Raw genomic sequence first — 12,464 nt, 5'->3', positions numbered from 1 at the left:
ACTGAAAATCAAATAAGAATAAGACAGAAAGGGGATTAGAAATTTCTAGACATAAAAACATTAACAAATAAGAGGAATAAACAGTACATTAAAGAAACTTTCAAGATAAATGGGAATGAAGATGTTAAGCAGAATTTAACCTAATGTTTTATACATCCATTATCTTCTTTAAGCTTTTGTGGGGTAGCAAAAGAGCATGATCTTTTCCAAAAGTGTTCACAGCACAGTAAAATTTCTATAAGCTTTGTACATTATCACCCTAATCCTCCCATTATCAACACTCCTGTGTGGTTTCTGTCAAGAGTTATTGCCCTTGTTTGATGGAGAAGCTGAATCACAGTGGAGATCACTGACTTTGTCAAGGTCAATGGTGAGTCAGGGACGGAAATAGAAGCTAGAGTTTTTTTTTTTACTCTAAGTATTGTGGCCTCTTTATACCCATTTCTCTGTCTATTGTTATCTTGGATTTCCTAGAGCCCCTGTTCTATTTAGACACCATTCAAGGGATTTAGATAACACAAGTACCTGAAGAGCCATGTTTCAAGAGTATTTCATCGCTAAACATTGTTCCACTCTAAAAATATTAGGATATATGTTACGTTTTCTTTGTACCTCTTATTTTTTGGATTGGTATTTTTTAACATACTTTGTTTAATCACTTTTTAACACATTGTACACATTTAACCTTATTTAATGTGCGCAAGGTGGAGTAACATGCCCCCTCTCCCCCCAAAAAATTAAAAAAAATTAAATCTAGTAGATTCATGAATTCTAATCCTTTCCTTGGTGTTCTTAGTTTCCTTATTTACCAGAAGATAGTTTCAGAGATCTTATTTTTGCCCATGTTTGTGGGCCAAGTGTTTGATTGATCTTCACTTTAATTTTTAAACAAAATGATAGAAATACATAAACATGCATACATACATAGATATACCACACACATGCATGTATTAACATAAGTATTAGTCCTTTTTGAATGTTTAGTTTTTCCTAATTTTTCTCATACTCTGTAATTCATTTTGGATATGCTCTTTTATAAAAGAGTAAAAATTATACCAAGATAGAGTGATAGTTTATGGAGTTACCAGTCTCGTAGTTCAAATTCCTTAGTGTGTATTAGACAATGAAAACACTGATTTCCTCCACTCCTTTAAATTTCTTTGTGCCAGGGTCAAACTGCTTTAAGGAATATATTGCTGTTATTTAAAATATGCTGCCTTTTCGAAATATTGAAAGAATGTTTTCTTTTTCCTGGAATTTAAAGATACTCTTGGCTTATGGTCAAGTAATTTGTTTTTCTCCCTTTTGGATTTTGATTAAGCATGAACAGAAGTTTTACTATCTGTCACCAGAAATAAAAATTTCAACACAAATAAGTTTTTGTGAAATTTTCTTAGGCTATCACCTGCCTAAGTATATAAATTTCCAGAGATTGAGAGGTTGAGAGAAGCAAATTATTGTCACCGCTTTTTTTCTGATAGAACAAACTCTTGTTTTTCTAACTACTATGCAATATACTAACACTTTATGCAAATTATTTTTTTAAAGCTCACCTTTGAACAAAAGACACATTGTTTTTAAAAATGTATGTAGCTCATTTTATTTAAATTTTGAAAAAAATCCTCTGACTCTATAACATAGTATTATAGTTTTACCTAGCTGGCAGTGAAAAATATGAAATTGTTCTCAAGCATTATTTATCTTTTTTTGGTGGCTGTGGTGCCAAATAAAACCTAAGGTTCAGTATAATCAGAACAATCCATGAAAATAATTGTCTGAGAACATTTCATGTGCAAGACATCACTAGAGGGCGCTCTTCAGCAGGTTGCTAAAGACAGTCTTAGTGGTATCAGAGCCTGGCTTGGTGATGGAGGTAAAGATTTGAGGAGCTGAGGAGTAGGGTTGGGGTGGGGAATGGCATTTAACCTTTTATAAGATCTGTTCTTCCCAAAAGACTGGAAAATCAGCAATGTCAATGAAACTATGTCTCTTAAAACACATGTTTAGAATTTTCCATGAAGCATGTATTTCTTAGAGATGAATAATCTTAGTTACCTCCATGTGTCTCCCCTCTTTACATAAACTAAGGGTAACATTTATTACTTTATTTTGTTTTTAAAATTAAGTATTATAAGGTTGTTACCCGTGTTTCTGTTTATATCAGTATTGTTTTCTACAGCAGATAGAAAAAATAATAAATTTTGGTACTTCATTTCTGGGAAAAAAAGTGTATTTTTTCAAAACCAGTAGCTGAGACTGCAGGCATGTGCCTCCACGCCCCACTAATTTTTAATTTTTTTTTTCCCAGAGATGAGGATCTCACTACGTTATCTACGCTGGCCTCAAGTGATCCTCCCACCTCCACCTCCAAAAGTGCCAGGATTGATTACAGGCATGATCCACCATGCCCGGCCTAGAATTTATGAAAAACAATTTTTTGTTTAACTTTTGCTTTTCAAAGTGTTAAAAGAAAATGGAAAGACAAGCCACAGAGTAGGAGAAAATCTTTTCAAATCACATAGCTGGTAAAGGACTTCTAACCAGAACATATAAAAACTCTTACAACTCAATAATAAAAAGACAATAAACACTTTTTAAAATGGGAAAAAGATTTGAATAGATGTTTCATCAAAGAAGATATTCAGATGACAAGTAACCATGGGAAAAAAGTTCAACATCATTAGTCATTAGGGAAATGTCAGTTAAAACCCACAATGAAATACCACTCCTACCCTCAGTTCTTTAGGGATGGACTAAATGGCTGGTACCATTGTTTACAAAAGTATCTTGTGCTTAGTGGAGCTTATGTTCAAAAATAATGTTTATATTTTTTTATCTTTTAATTCCATTTTTCTGTGAACATTTTAAAGTCTCCTTGTAGATGCAGTTTAGTATTTTGCCAAAGTCTCCAGGGCAGTAGATCTCAAAGTATGGGCCAGAATCTCCTGGAAGTGGTATCTTTGATATCTTTTAGGGGTCTGTAAATTTAAAAACTACTTCATAATAATACCAGGACATATGAGTTCAAAACTATTTTTTATAATTATGCCAAGATATTATTTGCCTTTCTACACATTCTCTCAGTAGTGTACAATAGAGTTTTCCAGAGAACATACGATATTGCAATAAGTAGAATTCAGAAGCAGACACAAAAACCCAAATGTCTTCTATTAAGCTATAAAATAAGAGAATTGCAAAAAAAAAAGTAAAATAGTGCCACTATTCTCACTAATATTTTTATTTTCATAAAATATAGCTATTTTCATAAATATATGCTATATGTATGACTTTCGTGTTTGAATTGATAGATATTTTAGAAAATTCTTAGTTTTAATTTTTAATACACTAAATATTGATATATTCTACATAAATAATATCTCTTTGGACTCTGCAATTTTTGAGTGTGAAGAGGTTCTAAGATCAAAAAGTTTGAGAACGGCTGCTCTTGGGAATCACTAGGTAGTTTATTTCTTTCTTTCTCATTGGATCTCACTCCTCTTGGGTACCCTGCATAAATGCCAGGTAGTTTGGCCTCCCTAAACTTTTGTCTCTCTCTCCTCAACTACAGGAAACTGCCATGCACTTGTGGTTTACCCTACCTAGACTGTGCTCTGGAAAGTGCCTCCAGACAGAAACTGGGGTGATTGTGGGGATTGCCTTGTTTATTTTCTTTTTCAGGGATCATAATCCTGTGATGCCTTTTGTTTAACATACAAATCCAGCTTTTTCGTATATTTTGTCCAGTTTTCCCACAGTCACCCCAGCTTTCTGTCTAGAGGCACTTTATAGACCACAGCCTAGGAAGTAGAAACCAAGCAGAGTATGAACATAAGGCACATCTGATACTTGTAACTTCATTGGTCATTCAAGATGTTTGTGAAATGCTTTTAGATAAAACCCCTAATTTAATTCTCATAAGAATACTACAGGTGGGAACTACAATATTTCCCATTTTACTAGAGAGAAACAAAAATTTTAGGAATGCAGATTTCAGTTAGGCTAGAATCTGAGCCCAAGTAGTCTAAGTTCAGAGAATTAAACTCTACACTATAGCATCTTCCATTGATTAAACTGGTATTTATTGAATGCATGTTATATGCCAGGCACAATTCTAAATACCAGGGGATACAGCAGTAAACAAAACAGACAAAATTCTTCTCCTTCTGTAGTTTATATCTTAGTAAGGAGAGACAAGGAATAAATCAGGTAAGTAAATCATGTTTCTGTTAGGTAAGTATTCTAGAGAAAAAGAAAGCAATAAAGGAAGATACGGAACATTGCTGAGATGGGAAGTATAGTCAGTTTTAAATAGGGTATTCAGGAAAGGCTTCAGTGGGAAAGTGACATTTGAAGGAAGTGAAGAGTGAATTTTAAGACTATCCAGGGATATACCAGGAAAAAGTTGTGGTGTATGCAAAGGTTATGAGGTAGGGGTGTGCTAAGCAATCTTGAGGAGGCCAGCATGCAGGAGTAAAGAATGCAAGCAAGAGAGCAGTAGCAGGCAAGATCATTAAAGTAATGGAGAGTCTGATTGTATAGAGTCCTGTAGAATCTCTGGTTTTTACTCTGAATGAGATGAGACCTCACTGGAGGTTTTAAGCAAAGGAGTGACATGAACAAATTTCTATGTTATGCTAAAAAATACACTGTGTTAGGGGATAGGAGACAGGTGGCATGAAAACAGGGAGTCTAGTTAGGAGTCTATTGCAATATTCCAGGCAAACCATGATAATATCCATGGAGGTAGTGAAAAGTGGTTTGTTTCCTTCTTAATAAGCAGTAATAGTTATTGTATGACAGTGACATTATTTTTGCTGTCATTTGTATTAAAAGCCTTAAATTATACTTTTTTCATCATACATCATCTGTCAGTAATTAGGATAGTCTTTGAAATCCTCTATCTCAGGTATTCTTTCTTTCTTTGTTAATATTTAACAAATTTGGCACATTTTAAAATGGTCACACAAAATAAAAGTTTCATTACACCATCATATCCATAAACAGTTAACACACGCCACTTTACACATATGCCATTTTGGCTGATGCACTCACCCCATGGAACTCATTGTTCATTGTTTGCAGACATTGCCTGAGGACCCATGTCTTTTTCTGAGGATTAACTTCGTAAAGCACAGCTTGTCCCTTCTTACCATGTGTACATGGGAATTATCTGCCTTAAAGCTATGGCTTTCTCTGAGACCCTATGGGGAATGAGACAGCTCCCTCTGTTTCAGTTTACAAGAGAAACCTGACATCCATGGTCGTTCTTCGGAAACAATACCGTTATCCTGATACCTAATTTTTCCTGGGGACAAGCAAGCAAGTTCAACCTTGCCTTAAAGTGCAAAATGGAGAAAACAAATAGAAAACAAAGGAAAACAATCTATGGTCTTCAGTTATCTATGGACATTCGGCTTATCCCGTTGTTAACAATTGGCTTTGAGAGCTCATAATAACAGCTCCTAGAATTACAGTTTTAGTCTGTGCGTTTATTTCCACTGAAGTGAATTTATCTTTGTCATATTGAGTTGAAAACTGAAGACACAAGAAATTGAGTCTCAAACCTACTAGTTTACTAAACCTACTAAATTACTGTCTTAATTAACACATCTTCTTTTATAATATTTCTTCATATCTTGGGCTGAGATAGTAAAAGAACTGGGTTTTAGTCCTGTTACTCATTTTGGGTTTATTTTTTGAGACTTCGCACAGGTTAATATTAGTTGCTCTTGGGGTTTGGAAGTGTAGAAATACAGAATCTGAGTCCTACTCTTTCAGAATAGCACCAAATAGCAACAACTTTTAGCTGTTGTTTTCTGCAATAGATTTTTAACTTACAAGACTATAGGTGAAGATCTTAATATTATAATTTTTACTATTTGAGTCACAAAGTAATACCCTTCTATCTTAGACCTGGGTTATTTGGTTTTTGTTTTTTTTTTAAGCTGTTAGATTTTTGCCTTGTTAAATTCTGCATTGATTAAATGGACTTAAACATAGTTACTTTTCTGCACTGAAAATTAAGAAAGACTACAGATAACACTGTAACAATATATAATGGCCACATTGAAAATATCCTACTATTCTAACTCCTAGTAACAGGGGGATTGAGAAGTGCATTGTGGTGCTCTATGTTATCAATCAAGAAAACATCCTAGCATCCCTTTAATAACATGTTATGAAGCATTTTTTGGTAGTTTTAAAACCTATTTTTTACTCTTAGTAACAATTTCTGAAACTATTTTGTTATGTCAAGTGATCCTCTATTTCATTTTATTTCATTATGTATATTTTGTGTTTACTACTTTCACGCTTCAAAGGATGCCCCTAATTCTAGGATTTTGTAAATCAGTTTTTATTCCATCTAGAACCTCCATTATTCTCAGCTTTCTAGACTGAGACATCTTAATTATTTCATGTTTGTCTTCCCCTTCCTTAACTCCCTTGAGTTTAGTGACATTTAATATTATATATTTTTATTTCAGCTTATTATGGGGGTACAAAAGTTCAGGTTATATATATTGCCCAAGCCCCCCCATCCCCCCGAGTCTGAGCTTCAAGCGTGTCTATTCCCTAGACAGTGCTCATTGCACTCATCACATAGGTATGCACCCATCCCCTCCCCTCATCCCCCCACCCACCCCCAGTCAGAACTTCAAGCGTGTCCATTCCCCAGACAGTGCGCATGACACTCATCAAGTAGGTATACACCCATCCCTTCCCCCCAGCCCCCACCTCTGTCTGATACCCAATTGGTGTTATTCCCAAATGTGCACTTAGGTGATGATCAGGGAAACCAGTTTGCTGGTGAGTACATGTGGTGCTTATTTTTCCATTTTTGGGATACTTCACTTAATAGAATGGGTTCCAACTCTCTCCAGGAGAACCAAAGAGATGCCATATCACTGTTATTTCTTATAGCTGAGTAATATTCCATGGTATACATATACCACATTTTGCTAATCCATTCATGAATTGATGGGCATTTGGGTTGTTTCCACATCTTTGCAATTGTGAATTGTGCTGCTATAAACATTCGGGTGCAGGTGTCTTTTTTATAGAATGACTTTTGTTCTTCTGGGTAGATGCCCAATAATGGGATTGCTGGATCGAATGGTAGGTCTACTTGAATCTGTTTAAGGTATCTCCATATTGTTTTCCATAGGGGTTGCACTAGTTTACAGTCCCACCAGCAGTGTATGAGTGTTCCTGTCTCTCCACATCCACGCCAACATGTATTGTTTTAGGACTTTTTGATAAAGGCCATTCTCACTGGAGTTAAGTGATATCTCATTGTGGTGTTTTTTTGTGTTTTTTTTTGTTTTGAGACAGAGTCTCACTTTGTTGCCCGGGCTAGAGTGAGTGCCGTGGCGTCAGCCTAGCTCACAGCAACCTCAAACTCCTGGGCTTAAGCAATCCTACTGCCTCAGCCTCCCGAGTAGCTGGGACTACAGGCATGCGCCACCATGCCTGGCTAATTTTTTCTATATATATTTTTAGTTGTCCATATAATTTCTTTCTATTTTTAGTAGAGACGGGGTCTCACTCAGGCTGGTCTCGAACTCCTGACCTCGAGCGATCCACCCTCCTCGGCCTCTCAGAGGGCTAGGATTACAGGCGTGAGCCACTGCACCCGGCCCTCATTGTGGTTTTGATTTGCATTTCCCTGATGATTAGAGATGTTGAACATTTTTTCATATGTTTGTTACCCATTTTTATATCTTCTTTTGAAAAATTTCTATTCATGTCCTTTGCCCACTTTTTGATAGGGTTGTTCGATTTTTTCTTACTGATTTTCCTGAGTTCTAAATAGATTCTCGTTATCAGTCCTTTATCTGATGTGTAGTATGTGAGAATTTTTTCCCGTTCTGTAGGTTGTCTGTTTACTCTCATGACTGTTTCTTTGGCTGTGCAGAAGCTTTTTAATTTGATCAGGTCCCATGTTGTTGCTGTGATTGCCTTAGGGGTCTTCTTCATAAATTCTTTGCCTAGGCCAATGTCTATAAGAGTCTTTCCTACATTTTCTTCTAGAATTATAATAGTTTCCCACCTAAGGTTTAAGTCTGTTATCCACCATGATTTGATTTTTGTGAGAGGTGAAAGCTGTGGGTCCTGTTCTAGTCTTCTACATGTGGCTATCCAGTTTTCCCAGCACCATTTATTAAATAAGGAATCTTTTCCCAGAGTATGTTTTTGTCTGCTTTGTCAAAGATTAGATGGCTATATGAGGATGGTTTTATATTTGGATTTTCTGTTCTGTTCCACTGGTCTGTGTCCCTGCACTTGTGCCAATACCAAGCAGTTTTAATAATCACAGCCTTGTAGTATAGATTGAAGTCTGGCAAATTAATACCTCCCATTTTGTTTTTGTTGCTTAAAATTGCTTTTGCTAAATGGGGTCTTCTCTGGTTCCATACAAAGCGTAAAATTATTTTTTCTATATCTGTGAAAAATGATGTTGGTAATTTAATAGGGATTGCATTGAATCTGTAGATAACTTTGAGCAGTATAGACGTTGTAACAATGTTGATTCTTCCAATCCACGAGCATGGTATGGTTTTCTACCTATTTACATTCTCTGCGATTTCCTTCCTCAGTGTTTCATAGTTCTCCCCATAGAGGTCCTTTACCTCCTTAGTTAAATATATTCCTAGGTATTTTATTTTCTTTGTTGCTATTTTGAAGTGTATTGAGTCCTTAATTTGGTTCTCCGTTTGACTGTTATTGGCATATATGAATGCCTCTGATTTGTGTGTATTGATTTTGTATCTTGAGACTTTACTGAATTCATTGATCAATTCCAGGAGTCTCTTGGTTGAATCCCTGGGGTTTTCTAGATATAACATCATATCATCAGCAAAGAGTGAAAGTTTGATCTCTTCTTTCCCTATTTGGACTCCCTTGATTCTGCTCTCTTGCCTGATAGCTCTCGCAAGGACTTCCAATACTATGTTGAAAAGTAATGGGGACAGTGGGCAGCCTTGTCTGGTTCCAGTTTGAAGTGGGAATGCTTTCAGTTTTTCCCCATTCAGTATGATGTTGGCTGTGGGTTTGTCATATATGACTTGTATCGTTTTTAGAGAGGCCCCATCTATGCCTATTTTGTTAAGTGTTCTTATCATAAAAGGGTGCTGAATTTTGTCAAATGCTTTTTCTGCATCTATTGAGAGGATCATATGATCTTTATTTTTGCTTCTATTTATGTGGTGAATTACATTTATAGATTTGCATATGTTAAACCATCCCTGCATCTCTGGGATGAAGCCCACTTGGTCGTGATGGATTATTTTTTTGATAAGTACTTGGATTCGATTTGCTAGGATTTTATTGAGAATTTTTGCATCTATATTCATGAGGGATATTGGTCTGTAGTTTTCTTTTTTTGTTGCATCCTTTCCTGGTTTTGGTATCAAAATTATGTTGGCTTGGTAAAATGTATTGGGGAGAATTCCATCCTTCTTGATGTTGGAAAATAGTTTATGTAAGATGGGCATCAGTTCTTCTTTGTAGGTATGGTAAAATTCAGGTGTGAACCCATCTGGTCCAGGGCTTTTCTTTTTGGGAAGGTTTTTTATTGCTGTGTCGATTTCAGATCTAGATATTGGTCTATTCAGGAATTCTATTTCTTCCTGGTTGAGCCTGGGAAGTCTGTGTGTTTCTAAAAATTTGTCCATTTCCTCCACATTTTCCAATTTATGTGCATAAAGATTTTTGTAGAATTCATAGATAATATCAGGTATCTCTGTGGCATCAGTTGTGATTTCTCCTTTCATGTTCCTGATGAAGGTTATTAGAGTTTTTTCTTTTCTGCTCTTGGTTAGTCTAACCAGAGGTGTGTCTATTTTGTTTATTTTTTCAAAGAACCAACTTTTTGTTTTATTAATCTTCCTTATGGTTTGTTTGTTGTCCTTTTCATTTAGTTCTGATTTGATCTTAATAACTTCTCTCCTTCTGCTGGGTTTGGGGTTGGTCTGTTCTTCCTTCTCCAGCTCTTTAAGTCTATTCATTAGATTGTCTGTTTGTAAGTTTTCTGTCTTTTTGATATAGGCATTTATGGAAATAAATTTTCCTCTCAGAACTGTTTTAGCTGTGCCCCACAGATTTTGATAAGTTGTGTCTCCTGTGTCGTTTAATTCAAAGAATCTTTTGATTTTTGTCTTGATTTCTTCATTTATAAAATAATCGTTCAGGAGAAGGTTATTTAGTTTCCATGACTTTGAGTAGGAATGAGAATTTCTGTTAGGGTTCATTATTACTTTTATTCCACTGTGATCTGAGAAGATGCATGGTATAATTTCTATTTTTTTTAATTTTTTAAGACATGCTTTATGTCCTAGGATATGGTCAGTCTTGCAGAATGTCCCATGAGCTGATGAGAAGAAAGTATATTCAGTGGATTTTGGGTAGAATATCCTGTAGATGTCAGTCAGGCCCATTTGTTCTAGCATTCTATTTAAGTCCATTATTTCTTTGTTTATTTTTTGTTTGGAGGATCTGTCCTGTACTGTCAGCGGCGTGTTAAAGTCTTCGACTATTAAAGTGTTGTTATCTATTGTTTGGTTCATATCAAGTAGGGTTTGCTTTATGAATCTGGGTGCACCTAAGTTGGGTGCATATATATTAAGTATAGTTATGTCTTCTTGTTGAATTGTACCCTTCACCAGTATATAGTAACCATCTTTGTCTTTCATTACTTTTGTTGATTTAAAAACTAAGTTATCGGAGATTAAAACCGCCACGCCAGCTTTCTTTTGGCTTCCATTTGCTTGAAATATCGATTTCCACCCTTTTATTTTCAGTCTAAATGTATCCTTGCAGATTAGATGAGTTTCCTGAAGACAGCAGATACTTAGCTTGTATTTTTTTAACCATTGGGCCAATCTATGTCTCTTGAGTGGGGAATTCAATCCATTCACTTTAAATGAGAGAACTGATAAGTGAGACAAGTTTCTGTTCCTCATGTTGGGTTGAATTTCATTGTTCTGTTTTCTCTCTTCAGCCATTGTGATAACTGGGTTTTTATCTTTATCTCTTGAGTAGTTTTACATTCGTGGGTCTTTCTTGTGCTGGTCCGTGTGTAATTCTGTTTTGAGTACTTCTTGGAGAGCTGGTCTTGTCTTGGTGAATTCTCTGAGTTTTTGTTTATCTGAGAATGTCTTAATTTCACCTTTATATATAAAACTGAGCTTAGCTGGGTATAAGATTCTAGGCTGGGCATTATTCTGTTTCAGAAGAGTGAGAATGGGGCCCCAATCTCTTCTTGCTTGTAAGGTTTCAGCTGAGAAATCTGGCCTGATTTGGATGGACTTTCCTTTGTATGTTACTTGTTTCTTTCTCCTTACAGCTCAAAGAAGGGCCTCTTTAGTGGATATTTTGGTCAGTCTGATAACTGCATGTCGTGGTGTCTTCCTAGTTGGTATGAATCTCCCAGGGGTTCTTTGAGCTTCTTGAACCTGTATATCCAGAGTTTTGGCAAGGCCTGGGAAATTTACCTCAATTATATCTTCAAATAGCTTATCCAACCCTTGCTTATTGTCTTCTTCACCCTCAGGAATGCCGATAACTCTCACATTAGGCTTCTTCACATAATCCCACATTTCTTGTAGACTCTGGTCTTTTCTCTTATTTCTTTGCTCTATCTCTGTGACTGACTTATTTAATTGGAAAGTGTTATGTTTGATCTCTGAGATTCTTTCTTCTGTTTGATCTACCCTGCTCTTGAGACTTTCCACTGTGTTTCGTAGCTCCCTGAATAAATTCTTCATTTCCAGGAGTTCAGTTTGATTTTTCTTCAATATTTTGATTTCTTTAGTGAATTTTTCTTCCAAGTCCTGGATCTTTTTTGTGGTTTCTTTGTGTTGGTTATCCATTTATTTCTTGCATAATATTCAGCTTATTTATGATCCATGTTTGAAATTCTTCCTGTGACATGTTGCTATTTTGAATCTGGTTTGTGTCAATTGGTAGAGAACTAGTAATCCTCTTTGAGGGCAAGATTTCAGCTTGATTCTTTATACTCCCAGAGTTCTTTTGCTGAGCCCTTCCCATCTGGATCAATCGTTAGGTCTCTCTTTCAGCTTTAGTCTGGATAGAGGCAGTGCCATGTGCACTGATCTTAGGCTGTGTAGCAGCCCAGGTAAGCTGCCTCCTCTGTTACTAGGGGAAGCCCTTCACGTGTTGTTTAGGATTTTGCTACCTCAGCTGGGGGACTGCTCCTTTTGGGTCCAGCCCCAGAGAATTAATTTGACCCAAAACCGGTTTGAGAGTCAAGTCACTGGGCTGTTCTAATTGCAGACGGAAAGCGACTTTTTCCTTGCCTCTTCCTCTCCCAAGGTGGTTTCTGCCTCTCTCTGCACGAAAGACAGTGGCTAGGGGGAGGGGGCGGTGCCCTCGCTCACCCAGCACCCTGGCTGCTGCAGCTCCCAGGGGAGATGGTCCGCCCCACCCCAATGTCCACAACGTCC

General features: G+C 36.4%; 1 long non-coding RNA gene across 1 annotated transcript in view; it reads right to left on the bottom strand.

The window, feature by feature from the left end:
* LOC123625003 overlaps nt 1-12,464 on the bottom strand; it is a 75,275-nt gene that overhangs the window by 42,095 nt on the left and 20,716 nt on the right. Inside the window, exon 3 of the long non-coding RNA XR_006730332.1 lies at nt 12,406-12,410. This is a non-coding gene — a long non-coding RNA (uncharacterized LOC123625003). The remainder of the gene's footprint in view (nt 1-12,405; nt 12,411-12,464) is intronic.

The sequence above is a fragment of the Lemur catta genome, chromosome 20, assembly GCF_020740605.2.
Source record: "Lemur catta isolate mLemCat1 chromosome 20, mLemCat1.pri, whole genome shotgun sequence".
Lineage (NCBI taxonomy): Eukaryota > Metazoa > Chordata > Mammalia > Primates > Lemuridae > Lemur > Lemur catta.
Note: the sequence above shows the minus strand (reverse complement) of the source record. Positions and strands in the feature narration are given on the sequence as shown.